Raw genomic sequence first — 19140 nt, 5'->3', positions numbered from 1 at the left:
GGATTTAAATCCGGAGGTCTTGGAGTCCATGGCAGACGTCCAGCTCTTCATATCCAATGTTGATCATACGTCGCAGTTAGTAGCCGGTGTACTTGTAATTGAAAATGTACTGGAGCACCGTCATGCGTGAACCGCATGTTCAAGTGATGGTCCAGTGGGACATTATCATGTACAAACGGTAGTTCAGTCCGCAGAAACCGTAAGTACTGCGGTCCAGTTAGTTCTGTGGTACAAAGTGTGGTCCAAGATGCGGTCTCCGAACAGTTCTGCACAGACTTTCAAGGAATTACTCTGCTAATGTCGTGGTACGTGTGTTCCATTAGGATTGACATCGGCCCAAATGTGACAGTTATGCTAGTTAAAAATACCGTCACGGGTAAATCCAGCGTCATCCGTGAACAGTATACTGCTTACAAGTAGGGGATTCAGGATACCCTGTCGTTACAACTATTGAAAAAATTTTCTCTTGTAGAGAAACCTGGATTTTTGAGGGCTGCAGATGATGTGGATGAGTGCTGCAGATGTAAAATCCGTCACACATTTTTACGACTCAGGACACGCTCTTGGCAAGCATTCCTCCTTGTTGATGTACCCAGATGTTCGTGTACAGTGAGTAACATCCTTTCCTGAACATCTGGCGTTACGGGTCCGGGTCGACCTTCTCGTACATAGTGTGCAAAACTCACGGTTTCTCTAAGGCGTTGATGTAACCGGTTATATGTACGCCTGTTGGGCTGCCTGCGGAGAGGGAAAGCTTCATCATACAATCGCGCAGCCCCAAGGGCACTGCCATTCGCTTTACCATTATGAACTGCAAGTAAGCGCACTCTTCACTGGTGTAACCTCTGTCCATGATGCCTTCACGTTCGTTACTGATTGTGAGGTCGGCACAGTGCACGGCAGGGGAAAGGGAGTAGCTTCGCATAAGTAAAGAAACAGTCAATCCCAAACCTGGAGATACCAGCATAATAAATACCGAGGTATCGAGGGGTGTATACAGTTGGCTACCAACTCGTATTAATGCGTTACCTCGGCAACGGTTAATTTGAGGACCCATATGCATTGGATCTTCTTAGCTACTTTTGTCCTGTACTATCCATGTGCAAATTATTGGCAATCACTACTGACACCCCTGTATTTACTCATTCTGGATGTATTTTGGAAGGCCCGATGTAGGTGCTCATAAAGTTTCCAACTTTAACGCATATTGAGTTAAATCGTTGGCATTAATATGATACCTCTTAATGAGTGGATTATGAAAGTATTTTAAAATTTTACATTCGGTCAATTATTGTAAGAAACATTAAAATCAAACTTACGTTGTTCTTACATGCTGTTAGACAGGCACGCCGCTACTAGGATAGCGTTCTGTAAATAAGAGTTGTAGGCTAAAACTTATCTCAAATACTGGGAGAAACTGCATCCTTTGATTACTCTGTTCCAAAACTGAAGATTACTCTCCCATACTTTGTACAGTACTACGAAGGTAAATCAAATTATTCACATTACCAGGTCCATTTGTCTCCTAAAACAGATTACATGGAGTGGGTGGTCTGCTCTTTTCATTGCTACTGTCATGTTGTTGCACATGTCGCACATAACCCGAACTCTTAACTTGTTGACCCCAGGATATGTTGATTTCACACAGAATCCTGGCAGAACCTACAAATACATGCCCACTTAGTTCTTTTTTCTGTTTAATAGATGTTCTTCATTACGGAAACCATGATAGTACCCAAGAATAATGGAGAAGTGGAACTGTTATGCATCATACTTGCTTTTGTTTTAAGCCACTTGGGCCATCTCCTATTTGTTCTCGGTTCCCACAATTATCATACTGAATATGAATAGTTTTAATTTCAATGTTGGGTATTTTATTATCTGGAACACTCTTTTGAGGCTTTTTCAGTTCTAGATACACGCTTATCAGATGAAAATGCAGTTTTTTCATGCCTATAGTACCGATGAAATCTTCTTGGGCTTCAAACTGGGTGGTTTTGCCGGTTCGATGTGTGTCGCGCTCATCACCTTCTTCGCCAGAAGATGATGAGAGCGTCACTTGTCGAAACGACACAAAATTTCGACTCAGAAACCGGGTTGTAAGCACGATAATATTTCATTACGATTGTAAGATTTTTTCCCCTTTAATACAGTGATCATAAAAGTTTAACGTCCCCCCCCCCCTTTTTTTTTATTAATTTGAATCCTGAAGTGTTCTAAATTGGTTTGACCAGCAAATGCTTAAGTCAATGTAAAAGTCAAAATTTATCATTGTGTTATATTTATCAAATTTGAAATTTTGTGTGTGCCACAAAAGTGGTTTTTCTACTCTTTTCATCTTATTTACTGCTCATTTAAATACCTTCATATCTGCCTCGAAATAATTAAACTACATTAATATTTCTATATTAAAGTTATCTTCCAACTTCGTTAGACTTTCGTTATTCACTTACTGGTTCATTAACAAAACAGTTCTTGAAACACCATTCTAACATAGCTAGGTCTGCAAGTAATTATTATTAACACAAAATTTAATTTTTCATTTCGGGACACTCGGATTGCACAATATTTGGGAAGGTCAAAGTCTGGGTTAGTTGTGAGGATAATTACATGATGGAAAGTTCTGGTAATATTTAGGTTATTATTGCACAGTTCACTCTCTGATCCATACGAATACAGTACTAAAAGTTTAAACCTGCTTGTATCGATGCGGCTGTTGGCGGGCGGCGAGATGGCGAGGCACAGAGCACACATGCAACCACAGCTATGGCTCTTGACGTATCGGGACTTTAATTCTTCTTAGCGCCGCAATACTTTTCCATTTAGTACCTGTGGAATTTTGCCATGCTGTGGGGGCGTTGGAACGGCATACCCGAGGCTCAGTGAAGCTATGTCTTCCAGGAGAGCCTCCTCGCTCCAGAAGGTGTTGCTGAAACCAGTGCCAAACTCTGACTGCTGCTGCTGAGCCCGTTGTGCCGTGCAGTGCCCGCGTGCATTTTCCCGCCCTCGCCTGCCATCCACCTTTTACCGCTCCCTGACAGGCCGGGTATTCACCCGAGGTTTTGCATTCTACATATCCTAACACATTGCCTACCTACGGACCAGACGCACAATTACAATTTTAAACATGTTACAACAGTTCCAGAAAAGTTACATTTCAATTCTATCACTATATTACTTGACATTTGACATAAACATTAATATTCACATTGAAATTCGTTTGTTTTCTTAACACAATGGCATGAAACAAAAAAGAAATGAAATCACAACATTAATTACACAAGTTTATCGAACGAAAACCATAAGAAAAACAAATTAATTATATGTACAATAGTACAGTGTCGTTGTTGTTAGAAACCAAATCGCACATCACCTACTCTTCTGATGACCCTTAAAAGCGCTTTTTGCCATTACATAAACGTGGATACAGACTTAAGCCTTCCACGTGAAGAATTTATTGCCCAAGATACTGTTTGTCGCCGGCCGGAACCGCGCGACTGCTATGGTCGCAGGTTCGAATCCTGCCTCGGGCATGATTGTGTGTGGTGTCCTTAGGTTAGTTAGGTTTAAGTAGTTCTAAGTTATAGTGGACTGCTGACCTCAGATGTTAAGTCCAATAGTGCTCAGAGCCATTTGAACCATTTCTGCATTACGTCCAAAATAGCAACAAAACGCATTTTGTCCATTACTTAAGTGCTCATAGCTTGAAAGTACAAAAAGCTATTTCCTTGTACTAAAAACATTTTGATCAACAGCCCTACCTGAGTATGTGGTGTAAAATTCGTAAGAATTAATCGAATATTTTTTGCGGTATACATTTTTTGCTTCACCTCAAAAATTTACTTTTTGAGACATAATGGGTTTTGAAAAGTGCTCCTCATATGTCGTCCAGTGGTAAAAGGGCACACATTCTGGCGATGGACACGGGGAACACTTGGCTGCCGAGCGTCCTCCGCCGCGCAGTCAATGTGGCACATTCAGCTCCGGGCGCTGCCTATCGGTGACTGCATGCCGCAACACGGACATGCTGACCGTGTTTTGCAGCACGTCTTGTGACTTGCTCACAGCAGCCCCGATCGTCTCCTGATCATTGCACTACTGCTCTCCCATTTGTGTCTGCCTGCCAGTTCCGTTTATCTCATACGAAATCACGGTTTAAATTCCTGGGAACTATCCTGAGGTTCTTGTTATTGACAATGGGCAAAATATTATTTCCATGTCACTCTTAATTGTAATTTATGGGCTTATATTTGTAGATACATGGTCCAAAATCACTTTTGTTTATAAAAATAAGTGGTCGTTATTATTTTCCTTAAGTGCTTGCCGTTTACACTCCTGATCCTTTTACACACTTTGTAGATGCTGCACTCAAGTGAAGTTTAATATACAGGGTGGTCCATTGATAGTGGCCGGGCCAAATATCTCACGAAATAAGTATCAAGCCAAAAAACTACAAAGTACGAAACTTGTCTAGCTTGAAGGGGGAAACCAGATGGCGCTATGGTTGGCCCGCTAGATGGCGCTGCCATAGGTCGAACGGATATCAACTCTGTGTTTTTTTTTTTTAATAGGAACCCACATTTTGTGTTACATACTCGTGTAGTTCGTAAAGAAATATGAATGTTTTAGTTGGACCACTTTTTCGCTTTGTGATAGTTGGCGCTCTAATAGCCACAAACATATGGCTCACATATTTAGACGAACAGTTGGTAATACGTAGTTTTTTTTAAAAATTAAAATACAGAACGTAAGTGGGTTTGAACATTTTATTTTGGTTGTTCTAATGTGATACATGTACCTTTGTGAACCACATTAATGCTATAAATGGTCAAAATGATGTCCGTCAACCTCAATGCATTTGGCAATACGTGTAACGACGTTCCTTTCAACAGCGAGTAGTTCGCCTTCCGTAATGTTCGCACATGCATTGACAATGCGCTCACGCATGTTGTCAGACGTTGACTGTGGATCACAATAGCAAATATTCTTCAGCTTCCTCCACAGAAAGAAATCCGGGTACTTCAGATCCGGTGAACGTGATGGCCATGGTATGGTGCTTCGCTGACCAATCCACCTGCCATGAAATATGCTATTCGATACCGCTTCAAACGCACGCGAGCTATGTGCCGGACATCCATCATGTGGGAAGAACATCGCCATTCTGTCATTCAGTGAAACATCTTGTAGTAACTAGTAACATAGGTAGAACATTACGTAGGAAATCAGCATACATTACACCACTAGACTGCCATCGATAAAATGGGGGCCAATTACCTTTCCTCCCATAATGCCGCGAAACATCTTGTAGTAACATCGGTAGAACATTACGTAGGAAATCAGCATACGTTACACCACTAGACTGCCATCGATAAAATGGTGGCCAATTATCTTTCCTCCCATAATGCCGCACCATACATTAACCCACCACGGTCGCTGATGTTCCACTTGTCGCAGCAATCGTGGATTTTTCGTTGCCCAATAGTGCATATTATGCTGGTTTAGGTTACCGCTGTTGGTGAATAACGCTTCGTCGCTAAATAGAAGGCGTGCAAAAAATCTGTCATTGTCCCGTAATTTATCTTGTGAGCAGTGGCCGAACTGTACACGACGTTCAAAGTCGTCGGCATGCAATTCATGGTGCATAGAAATATGTACGGGTGCAGTCGATGTTGATGTAGCATTCTCAACACCGACGTTTCTCGGATTACAGATTCTCGGGAAATTTTTCTGCGAGTGATGTGTGGATTAGCCGCGACAGAAGCTAAAACATCTACTTTGGCATCATTATTTGTTGCAGGTCGTGGTAACGTTTCACATGTGACTGAACGCTTCCTGTTTCCTTAAATAACGTAACTATCAGGTGAACGGTCCGAACACTTGAATGATGTCGTCCAGGAAACTGAGGAGCATACATAGCACACTCCCGTTGGGCATTTTGATCACAATAACCACACATCAACACGATACCGACCTTTTCTGCAATTGGTAAACGGTCCATTTTAACACGGGTAATTTATCACGAAGCAAATAGCGTCGGCACTGGCTGAATGTTACATGATACCACGTACTTATACGTTTGTGACTACTACAGCGCCATCTCTCACAAAGCGAAAAATGAGGTCCAACTAAAACATTCATATTTCTTTACGCACTACACGAGTATGTAATAAAAAATGGGGTTTCCTATATTAAAAAATTCTGTCGATATCCGTTTGACCTATGGCAGCGCTATCTAGCGGGCCAGCCACAGCGCCATCTGGTTTCCCCTTTCAAGCTAGACGAGTTTCGTTCTTCTTTTTTTTTTAGTCTTTTCGTCTGATGCTTATTTCGTGAGATATTTGGCCCGGTCACCCTGTATATTAATCTTCAAATACCAAAAAGTCCGCCGCTGTAACTCCAGGGGCCAGTAACAATTGATGTCAGCCAGCTTGTTTTAGGAGGGAAAACGACGGCCAGACAAGAACGGAGTGTAGCTTCATACTAACAAGTGGGCTCCTGTTGCCGATTTATTGGAAAATTTGACACCATTTTGTCTTCACTGACATAAAATCCCATACCCTCGGACACATGAAATTTCATTCCGTTTCCTCCGCTCCTTTTCGTCCTTTTCGGTGTTTCACATTGTTTCAGGTAGTGTAGACCAAATTTTGACTAAGTGTACATTCGACTGTTGAACGTAGGCGAAGGTTACTCAAACGCCATGGATTCTCACAGTGTGGTCAGTATGTGTATGTTACCTATTTCGAGTCCTTCAAAAAGACGTAATAATTGTTGCAACCACCTGCTGACATGCCCATGATGAACGACACCCTGACATATGAAGTGTGTTCAAAAGGAGACCCAGGTTTTGAAACAGCGTGTTAACCGACAGACTGAGCGTGCTTCGGCTATTGAGCACACCTAGTGCAAAATTTAGACAAGTAACTGCAGTTAGCTTTGTTTCGTGCTGAACTTTCATATAACGATGTGAAACTCTCAGCAAAGTTTTTCTTGGGGATGTTGTTCACTCGTGTCTCATATTCGTACCTACTTAGGCATTGGCGAACTGTGAGGGATCCAGTATGCACTTTGTCGATTACCGTTAGGTTCATAAAATAGAGTCTCTCAGCCCGTAAAATATTTTCTGCAGGATAGAATTATATACGTTCTATAGTTAAGTCAAGTCGCCGCATACATACAGGGACGTTGTATATGTTCGTGTTTCAAAGTACGTGGAACGAAATTTACACACACTCCTCTCTTCTACCGATGAAATCTTCTTGGGCTTCAAACTGGGTGGTTTTGCCGGTTCGATGTGTGTCGCGCTCATCACCTTCTTCGCCAGAAGATGATGAGAGCGTCACTTGTCGAAACGACACAAAATTTCGACTCAGAAACCGGGTTGTAAGCACGATAATATTTCATCACGATTGTAAGATTTTTTCCCCTTTAATACAGTGATCATAAAAGTTTAACGTCCCCCCCCCCCTTTTTTTTATTAATTTGAATCCTGAAGTGTTCTAAATTGGTTTGACCAGCAAATGCTTAAGTCAATGTAAAAGTCAAAATTTATCATTGTGTTATATTTATCAAATTTGAAATTTTGTGTGTGCCACAAAAGTGGTTTTTCTACTCTTTTCATCTTATTTACTGCTCATTTAAATACCTTCATATCTGCCTCGAAATAATTAAACTACATTAATATTTCTATATTAAAGTTATCTTCCAACTTCGTTAGACTTTCGTTATTCACTTACTGGTTCATTAACAAAACAGTTCTTGAAACACCATTCTAACATAGCTAGGTCTGCAAGTAATTATTATTAACACAAAATTTAATTTTTCATTTCGGGACACTCGGATTGCACAATATTTGGGAAGGTCCCTGTCTGGGTTAGTTGTGAGGATAATTACATGATGGAAAGTTCTGGTAATATTTAGGTTATTATTGCACAGTTCACTCTCTGATCCATACGAATACAGTACTAAAAGTTTAAACCTGCTTGTATCGATGCGGCTGTTGGCGGGCGGCGAGATGGCGAGGCACAGAGCACACATGCAACCACAGCTATGGCTCTTGACGTATCGGGACTTTAATTCTTCTTAGCGCCGCAATACTTTTCCATTTAGTACCTGTGGAATTTTGCCATGCTGTGGGGGCGTTGGAACGGCATACCCGAGGCTCAGTGAAGCTATGTCTTCCAGGAGAGCCTCCTCGCTCCAGAAGGTGTTGCTGAAACCAGTGCCAAACTCTGACTGCTGCTGCTGAGCCCGTTGTGCCGTGCAGTGCCCGCGTGCATTTTCCCGCCCTCGCCTGCCATCCACCTTTTACCGCTCCCTGACAGGCTGGGTATTCACCCGAGGATTTGCATTCTACATATCCTAACACATTGCCTACCTACGGACCAGACGCACAATTACAATTTTAAACATGTTACAACAGTTCCAGAAAAGTTACATTTCAATTCTATCACTATATTACTTGACATTTGACATAAACATTAATATTCACATTGAAATTCGTTTGTTTTCTTAACACAATGGCATGAAACAAAAAAGAAATGAAATCACAACATTAATTACACAAGTTTATCGAACGAAAACCATAAGAAAAACAAATTAATTATATGTACAATAGTACAGTGTCGTTGTTGTTAGAAACCAAATCGCACATCACCTACTCTTCTGATGACCCTTAAAAGCGCTTTTTGCCATTACATAAACGTGGATACAGACTTAAGCCTTCCACGTGAAGAATTTATTGCCCAAGATACTGTTTGTCGCCGGCCGGAACCGCGCGACTGCTATGGTCGCAGGTTCGAATCCTGCCTCGGGCATGATTGTGTGTGGTGTCCTTAGGTTAGTTAGGTTTAAGTAGTTCTAAGTTATAGTGGACTGCTGACCTCAGATGTTAAGTCCAATAGTGCTCAGAGCCATTTGAACCATTTCTGCATTACGTCCAAAATAGCAACAAAACGCATTTTGTCCATTACTTAAGTGCTCATAGCTTGAAAGTACAAAAAGCTATTTCCTTGTACTAAAAACATTTTGATCAACAGCCCTACCTGAGTATGTGGTGTAAAATTCGTAAGAATTAATCGAATATTTTTTGCGGTATACATTTTTTGCTTCACCTCAAAAATTTACTTTTTGAGACATAATGGGTTTTGAAAAGTGCTCCTCATATGTCGTCCAGTGGTAAAAGGGCACACATTCTGGCGATGGACACGGGGAACACTTGGCTGCCGAGCGTCCTCCGCCGCGCAGTCAATGTGGCACATTCAGCTCCGGGCGCTGCCTATCGGTGACTGCATGCCGCAACACGGACATGCTGACCGTGTTTTGCAGCACGTCTTGTGACTTGCTCACAGCAGCCCCGATCGTCTCCTGATCATTGCACTACTGCTCTCCCATTTGTGTCTGCCTGCCAGTTCCGTTTATCTCATACGAAATCACGGTTTAAATTCCTGGGAACTATCCTGAGGTTCTTGTTATTGACAATGGGCAAAATATTATTTCCATGTCACTCTTAATTGTAATTTATGGGCTTATATTTGTAGATACATGGTCCAAAATCACTTTTGTTTATAAAAATAAGTGGTCGTTATTATTTTCCTTAAGTGCTTGCCGTTTACACACCTGATCCTTTTACACACTTTGTAGATGCTGCACTCAAGTGAAGTTTAATATACAGGGTGGTCCATTGATAGTGGCCGGGCCAAATATCTCACGAAATATGTATCAAGCCAAAAAACTACAAAGTACGAAACTTGTCTAGCTTGAAGGGGGAAACCAGATGGCGCTATGGTTGGCCCGCTAGATGGCGCTGCCATAGGTCGAACGGATATCAACTCTGTGTTTTTTTTTAATAGGAACCCACATTTTGTGTTACATACTCGTGTAGTTCGTAAAGAAATATGAATGTTTTAGTTGGACCACTTTTTCGCTTTGTGATAGTTGGCGCTCTAATAGCCACAAACATATGGCTCACATATTTAGACGAACAGTTGGTAATACGTAGTTTTTTTTAAAAATTAAAATACAGAACGTAAGTGGGTTTGAATATTTTATTTTGGTTGTTCTAATGTGATACATGTACCTTTGTGAACCACATTAATGCTATAAATGGTCAAAATGATGTCCGTCAACCTCAATGCATTTGGCAATACGTGTAACGACGTTCCTTTCAACAGCGAGTAGTTCGCCTTCCGTAATGTTCGCACATGCATTGACAATGCGCTCACGCATGTTGTCAGACGTTGACTGTGGATCACAATAGCAAATATTCTTCAGCTTCCTCCCCAGAAAGAAATCCGGGTACTTCAGATCCGGTGAACGTGATGGCCATGGTATGGTGCTTCGCCGACCAATCCACCTGCCATGAAATATGCTATTCGATACCGCTTCAAACGCACGCGAACTATGTGCCGGACATCCATCATGTGGGAAGAACATCGCCATTCTGTCATTCAGTGAAACATCTTGTAGTAACTAGTAACATAGGTAGAACATTACGTAGGAAATCAGCATACATTACACCACTAGACTGCCATCGATAAAATGGGGGCCAATTACCTTTCCTCCCATAATGCCGCGAAACATCTTGTAGTAACATCGGTAGAACATTACGTAGGAAATCAGCATACGTTACACCACTAGACTGCCATCGATAAAATGGTGGCCAATTATCTTTCCTCCCATAATGCCGCACCATACATTAATCCACCACGGTCGCTGATGTTCCACTTGTCGCAGCAATCGTGGATTTTTCGTTGCCCAATAGTGCATATTATGCTGGTTTAGGTTACCGCTGTTGGTGAATAACGCTTCGTCGCTAAATAGAAGGCGTGCAAAAAATCTGTCATTGTCCCGTAATTTATCTTGTGAGCAGTGGCCGAACTGTACACGACGTTCAAAGTCGTCGGCATGCAATTCATGGTGCATAGAAATATGTACGGGTGCAGTCGATGTTGATGTAGCATTCTCAACACCGACGTTTCTCGGATTACAGATTCTCGGGAAATTTTTCTGCGAGTGGTGTGTGGATTAGCCGCGACAGAAGCTAAAACATCTACTTTGGCATCATTATTTGTTGCAGGTCGTGGTAACGTTTCACATGTGACTGATCGCTTCCTGTTTCCTTAAATAACGTAACTATCAGGTGAACGGTCCGAACACTTGAATGATGTCGTCCAGGAAACTGAGGAGCATACATAGCACACTCCCGTTGGGCATTTTGATCACAATAACCACACATCAACACGATACCGACCTTTTCTGCAATTGGTAAACGGTCCATTTTAACACGGGTAATTTATCACGAAGCAAATAGCGTCGGCACTGGCTGAATGTTACATGATACCACGTACTTATACGTTTGTGACTACTACAGCGCCATCTCTCACAAAGCGAAAAATGAGGTCCAACTAAAACATTCATATTTCTTTACGCACTACACGAGTATGTAATAAAAAATGGGGTTTCCTATATTAAAAAATTCTGTCGATATCCGTTTGACCTATGGCAGCGCTATCTAGCGGGCCAGCCATAGCGCCATCTGGTTTCCCCTTTCAAGCTAGACGAGTTTCGTTCTTCTTTTTTTTTTAGTCTTTTCGTCTGATGCTTATTTCGTGAGATATTTGGCCCGGTCACCCTGTATATTAATCTTCAAATACCAAAAAGTCCGCCGCTGTAACTCCAGGGGCCAGTAACAATTGATGTCAGCCAGCTTGTTTTAGGAGGGAAAACGACGGCCAGACAAGAACGGAGTGTAGCTTCATACTAACAAGTGGGCTCCTGTTGCCGATTTATTGGAAAATTTGACACCATTTTGTCTTCACTGACATAAAATCCCATACCCTCGGACACATGAAATTTCATTCCGTTTCCTCCGCTCCTTTTCGTCCTTTTCGGTGTTTCACATTGTTTCAGGTAGTGTAGACCAAATTTTGACTAAGTGTACATTCGACTGTTGAACGTAGGCGAAGGTTACTCAAACGCCATGGATTCTCACAGTGTGGTCAGTATGTGTATGTTACCTATTTCGAGTCCTTCAAAAAGACGTAATAATTGTTGCAACCACCTGCTGACATGCCCATGATGAACGACACCCTGACATATGAAGTGTGTTCAAAAGGAGACCCAGGTTTTGAAACAGCGTGTTAACCGACAGACTGAGCGTGCTTCGGCTATTGAGCACACCTAGTGCAAAATTTAGACAAGTAACTGCAGTTAGCTTTGTTTCGTGCTGAACTTTCATATAACGATGTGAAACTCTCAGCAAAGTTTTTCTTGGGGATGTTGTTCACTCGTGTCTCATATTCGTACCTACTTAGGCATTGGCGAACTGTGAGGGATCCAGTATGCACTTTGTCGATTACCGTTAGGTTCATAAAATAGAGTCTCTCAGCCCGTAAAATATTTTCTGCAGGATAGAATTATATACGTTCTATAGTTAAGTCAAGTCGCCGCATACATACAGGGACGTTGTATTTGTTCGTGTTTCAAAGTACGTGGAACGAAATTTACACACACTCCTCTCTTCTACAAAAAGTTCAGTGTCATATCTTAGATCCCGGACTATGTATGTTCAGTTCGTTGCTCAATTCCGGTATGGCCGCATGTCCACTACTTAACATTGTATGCCTGTGACAGACGCGCCGAATGCACATTTGTTGTTTACAATGATTAGTTCAAGCTACAAGCGTAGTTACCACGCTGACGAATCTTATACGGCAGGAATAAAACCGACCTTGTTGGATGGACAGTATACGTCTACAGCACAGCATTGTATGGAAGTGAATCATGCACTACGAGAAAGCAAGGCAATCAGAGAATCAAAGCTTTTAAGATCTGATGCAACACAAGAATATTGTAGGTGAACTGAAACGATAAAGAGTTTACGCGCTTCCCCGCGGAATCAGCAAGTACAGGAACTTAAGGAAAACAGTAGAAGAAGTGACAGAAATGAAGGACACATGATGCGAGGCAATTAATTCCTTACTGCTATAGTGGAACATAAGACAAAGATTAGAACATATACCATGAATAGTTGAGGAAAGTCGGAAATTTGTGGTAAGTTACTGTGGGACTAAACTGCTGAGGTCATCGGTTCCTAGTCTTACACACTACTTAATGTCCCTTAAAATTACGCTAAGGACAACACATACGGCAATGCCCGAGGGAGGACTCGATCCTCAGTAGGGGGAGCCATGCGAACCGTAGCAAGGTGCCCGAGACCATGTGGGGTAGTTGAGGGCGATGGCTGTGTCACTGTGACAAAGTGACTCGTGTGAGAAATCGTCGCTGGCCACATCACATGAGTTCTAATTTTAAAAAAAAGGAATACAATAAAGATTGAGAGAGGAAGAAATGTTTTCTCCTGTACAACACACACTGTTACAGTGCCCAAAAAACGAGATTGCAGGAAAACATTAGAGCCGCCTTGGCCAAGGTAAGCGAATTTGATTGGAATGTAATCACTGACCTTGTACTTATTATTGAAGCACAAAATTTCGATCGATAAGTACACGGCCTTCATACCAAAATGTAAGTTACGTCATTCAAAGAAACAAATATAAATGTGGAGGAATTACAATAGCGCATGAAGTCAGGTGACGACAGGGTGTTGGAAGCGTCCTGCACATCGTAGTTCTGGAGGGAGGGAGGGAGATTAGGAATTAATATTCTATCGGCATAGACGTCATTAGAGATGTAGCAGATGCTTGGGTTAGGGTAGAAAATCGGCTGCTGCCTTTCAGATAAATGTTTCCGGCGTTTGTATTAAGTGATTTGGGTAAATAACGGAAAATCTAAATCTTGATGGATAGAAAAGGATATCAGCCACTGTGCTGCAGTGTGCTAACCACTGTGCGTGGTTCACTTTCTTGACTGTAATAGGCCAATATAGGAACGACACATGACAGTAGAAAACGTTATACGGCATTATCAGAGGCCGCTCACGGAGCGAGAGATAGTTGTGAATATTCTTACAGCACGCAGGTAGTAGCCGATGGTTAAAGAATGCAGGGATCAACGAGGGACACTGGTGTTCTCTGAAGCCGAAGCGTGGATGGTTGAAGGATGCCAGCAATTCAATGGTGTCTAAGGTAGCTGACGTGAAAAATGAAACTACGTTACAAATGTGGTGTCGTCCAAAGAACGACGTCCCAGTTTAAAATTGGTACGTCACTACGTAACCACAAGCTAAGGAGAGCCACTGGCAGATGCAACAAAAGAATCAGAGACGTCGAAGAATACACGGTCTTAAGAGATTGCGTACTCCGCCAATGCTATAAAGCTAGTTTTGTCAGGGCGCAGCCCTCCTAGTCCACTCTTTGATAGCCTAGTCTGATAGCTGCATCATCGTAACTCAGACCCAGGAGCAAGCTAGTGTCCTCAGTCAAAACTCTGTACCAAACGTAATACAGAAATCAATGTGATATTTGACTACCATTCGGTACTAGTCAGAGTAATGAACAGTTACCATTGTGTTCTGTGACGGTACCGAAAATATATTGTCATTTGTGTCGACATTGATTTCATGTATGTCAAGGATTCTATAACACAGAGGTGTCACAAAATGATCTGGGCTATATGTATTATGAAAGTAAGAGTAAGTATTGGAACAAAGCTAATTCCGGAACAAAGTACAATGACCCTACATAGCGGTGGTGACGTCACTGAAGAAGCCGGATTTTGTCAGGACACTTGAAGTTTGACGGGAATTGCCGCCACCCCCCCCCCCCTCCCCTCCGCAGGAAAATGGCGCGAAGCTCAAGTTTCAGAAGGCTATTGCACGACACTCCAGTTATCTCTACTAAGCAAAGAAAATGGCGTGAGAAAAGTACTTCTCTTCATTATTTAAATAACTTCAAGCAGTGGTGCTCTCCACTGGCTCTGGACTCCAACTGGTGTAGTTCATATCATCGCCACTAGAGGGCGCTCTCCTGACATCAGATCATTATGCAAAAACCAGTGTTCAATATGGCCCTACCCAGTGCATTCACCGCGAACTCCAGAGGCCAATGACTTAAATTGTATCATGGCCAGCTAAGGGCGCCATCGTACGTTGGGTGATGACGCGACATCATCTGCTTTCTCTCTCACGTCGTGTCAGCGACCCGCGAGCGCGCGACCTTTATACTCGCACCACACGTAGTAAATATTCTAAGTAAGGTAACATCCACATCATGTGTCTAACGTATGAATTACCGAAATACTAAATTTCATTTCAATATTAATCTAACATTTCGACATTTGATGAACAAATGACAATCTCCACATTTTCCTGCTTTTAGCACAGTGTTCATTCATGACCTAGCCGCCACACCCCTAGTATGCTGCACTCCTATTGGCTACTGCATCAGTCATGTGATTCGACTTCATAGAACCAAGTACTTGGAACCAATTGTCACCAGTGCCACGACCAACTGGACTTGGAATCCTCAACCCAGCACCACGCCCTCTTACCGACCCATGTTGGTGGGCTAACGTGCCGTAATGTGCACTAACATGTACTAATGTTGGAATAACATGGACAGCGCATGACATCATCCAAGATGGTGGGGCGTACAGATTTGAACACAAGTCTTTATTTTGCAGGCATTGTCTCCCAAACGAGATTTGGTGTCCACCTGACATAGTACACATTTCTGCCTTCATATCGTACTGTCATCCCTCCTATGACCAAATTCCAGATGGTGGTCTGTAGGGGCGAGAATTACGCTAAAATTACTCACGCTGCACTAGGCTGTTGGGAAGAGTAAGGGAGAAGTCCACTCTATTTATTTTTATTTTACTTAGAGATCGAAAATATTCACCACACTGGGGCAAAACACTCTCAGTCTTATACTTGCACTCACAATACACATTCTACAGCCACGGAAACAACTCTTAATGTATGCAAATCATTTACTTACAGACATTCAGACTCGTCCTAAATAATTATGTTTAGACAAGCTCATTACTCATGAACTGTCCAAATAACTCATAGCACAATATACACACATTTTATAGAAAGAGTGCAGATATCTTTTATATCTGTACAGCACCCGAAAAAATTATCGTACACCTACACTCACACTGGCTATATGTTACGATGCTCCCCAGTCCTAGCGAAGCACCATGAACCTTTCTTCCTTTCTACAGGCGCGACATTCTGTGGTAATATACTACTTTTCACTGATCACTACTTCGCACTGACAAGTAAATCTTGCAAAGTGCCATACATACCGACAAATATGTAAACACACCTACTCATGAACTCTCTCTTCCCACTAAGGATAAGAGCTTGAATATCCTCTCTAGTCTTGTCATAACATAAACCATACTAACCTTACAGTGGAACATATACACATTTTACACAATGTAAGCCACACTAACTTTATACAATATAATATCTACACATTTTAGACAAACAGTGCAATCTTTTATATCCGTACAGCACCCGAAAAAATTATTCTATGCCAACACTCACACCGGCTTTATCTTATGATGCTCCTCAGTCCTAGCGAAGCACCATCAACCTTTCATTCTTTCTTCAGGTGCGACATTCGGCGGTAATAAACCACTTTTCATTGATCACTACTTCGCACTGACAACTAAACCTTGCAAAGTGCCATACATATCGGCAAATACGTAAAGACACCTACTCATTTACTCTCTCCTCCCACTAAGGATAGAAGCTTGAACATTAGTGCGTGAAACTGATCTCCAATTCAGCAGTATATCAGTGCGTACCATGTCAATCTAGTAAACACATAATTCATATCCTACACCATACAAAATCACCCACTACAGCATAAAGCCCTCAGTGAATCGAAGTCACTCTTTGAACTGATGTACGAAGACACACTCGTTTCCCCACCGGTACAAACACGCTACTCTTACTGGTCTGGACTGCCTGTTTGCTTGCGGTTCTACAGGCTTCTTCAGACTCTGCGATTACATGAACACACCTATTTTCACCATAATATTGTATCATTTTCGCCGTACTTCTCGATATCAAGCACACAGTAATAGCCTACAGATCGCTAGCCCAACATAATTCTCTACAAATCCGAACCTTGAGCTACGTGGAGCGTGCTTTATACCAATGAGCTACTATAAACATACACATTAAATTCATATTTCGAATACTGATGTCTCTTATGTAACACATTCCAAATCATTCCTACAATTTACAACCCAACTAAGGTCTTACCCATGCCTAGAGAACAGGCAACCATTCTTTCACATGCCAGATGCACAAACCACACTCGATCTTCTATCAACTAAATAAAAGTGCCAAAAATGCAGATGGAGTGAACAGAACAATTTACATGGGAGCGCATAATGCTATGCCGCAAACACTCAATCTTCTCAAATTTCCAGTTCATGACGAAAGCCGCCCAACACATACTAAGTATTAGTGCGCTATTCAGTCATGTAGAGGATTGCAAAGTTAACTCTTATACATTACATGGTAGTGAATAATACTCCAACAGGCTTCCACATTCGGAAGACTGCTGTCGCTGATGGAGAACGTGAATCAGTACCACTACAGACTTTGCATATAACGAAACATTCTAGAAAACTGGCCAAATATATCTTCTATCATTAATCTTGCAAATAAATTTTACAATTGGGGTCTCATTTGAATGGAATTCGGCAATGAGCCAAGTATCGGAAATACTCCCCACTGACGGCTTTTGTTCTGGAAATGGAAATATCTGTACGTTCCTTACTACAGGACATACTCTTCCCTTTGTTATCACAGTAACTCAAGTCAAATCCATACCCACATTACCGTTGAACACAGTCAATTCGCTTACACAAAAACAAACTTTATAAACCTCATGCTCAAATGCTAACATATCACGCACGCAGCACTAATGCTGTGTATAATACTTTGTCTATTACTGTTTGCCTATGATCCAAAATAATACTGACCAAAAATCAATTATCCATGTGCATGTTTCTTACGTTCTTCCTGGGATTCCTACGACCAAGTCATACACGTAATCGACCAGATTTTAAAGAAAAAATACGATCCCAACAACTACTGTATGTTACTGTCACAATCAGTCTTTGTTCTGAAGGTGCATACAAGTATACATGTCAAATGCCATAACCTCTTTACAAATCGAGGTACGACTTTACCTCTGAATGAGGCGGTGTTTTCCAAAAAATACCGTGACCATGATCATCTGAATGCGTATTATCAGCCAAAGATGCAACCCCGTCATAAAATAAATGAATTTTTAAAGTGATTCTGCTAAGGGACGTCGGTATGTAAGAGATATTTGCAACTCCCTCAGGCCGCCCCAACTACAAAATTCTTTAGTATTTACAATCCATTCTGTCTCGAGACCATATCAGAGGTTCCTCTATATATCTGCCGAGCTATAGTCGATGACTGTTTGAGAAAGCGAAAAAACAGTAGTAGTTCTGTTACCACGCGCCGCGAAATTTGAATAACCGCCAGACGTCATGGACGTCGAAGAAGCCTAGAGGTCTCTGCACCATCGCGCCGTAAGCTGTGGCGGATCGTGCCTCCTGGCCCGCATTTAGTGTGAGGGCGCCACAGTGGAACACGTGGTTCCAGTGGCCAGTAGCGGCGCCACCGATACAGTAGTTAAGAGCCGGCCTCTCACTCAGCCAGCGAGGCTGATCGTTGCGTGAGTCTCGACACATCGCCTACACAACAGACAGCGTGTTTATCGTTCTTTGTTTCAGTAGTAGTGGATGTCTTCGACTCATTGGCTTGTCTGTCACTCGGTTGATTCTTACGTGTTGTCGTCGTAAGGTCTCTCTCCATCGTCCGTCTTTGTTTCGTGTCCATCTTTTCCGTTCCTTTGTTTGTTCGCGGGCCGCTCTCCGTTTGGTCCCTCCGCTCTTTCTCGGCTACACCGCGATCGTTCCAGTCGCGGTCAGAACAGGTTACAACATGATTGGCGACGAGGTAAACGGTGGTAGTTGCTAGCATGGAGGCAAAGTTTGTCTGTTTTCTGGAGCAACAGCAGCAGCTAATGCAGCAGCCCTAGCTACACATCGTACACAAGTCGCTGGAGTTGCTAACAGACTTAAGTCGATGCTCGGGACACTTTATCACAACACCTCCCGAGTCCTCGGGTGTCCTATGCTTTCCCACGTCCGCTGTCGTTTCCACCACTTAATGAC

The sequence above is a fragment of the Schistocerca gregaria genome, chromosome 1 (assembly GCF_023897955.1).
Source record: "Schistocerca gregaria isolate iqSchGreg1 chromosome 1, iqSchGreg1.2, whole genome shotgun sequence".
Lineage (NCBI taxonomy): Eukaryota > Metazoa > Arthropoda > Insecta > Orthoptera > Acrididae > Schistocerca > Schistocerca gregaria.
This window is presented reverse-complemented; position numbering follows the sequence as displayed.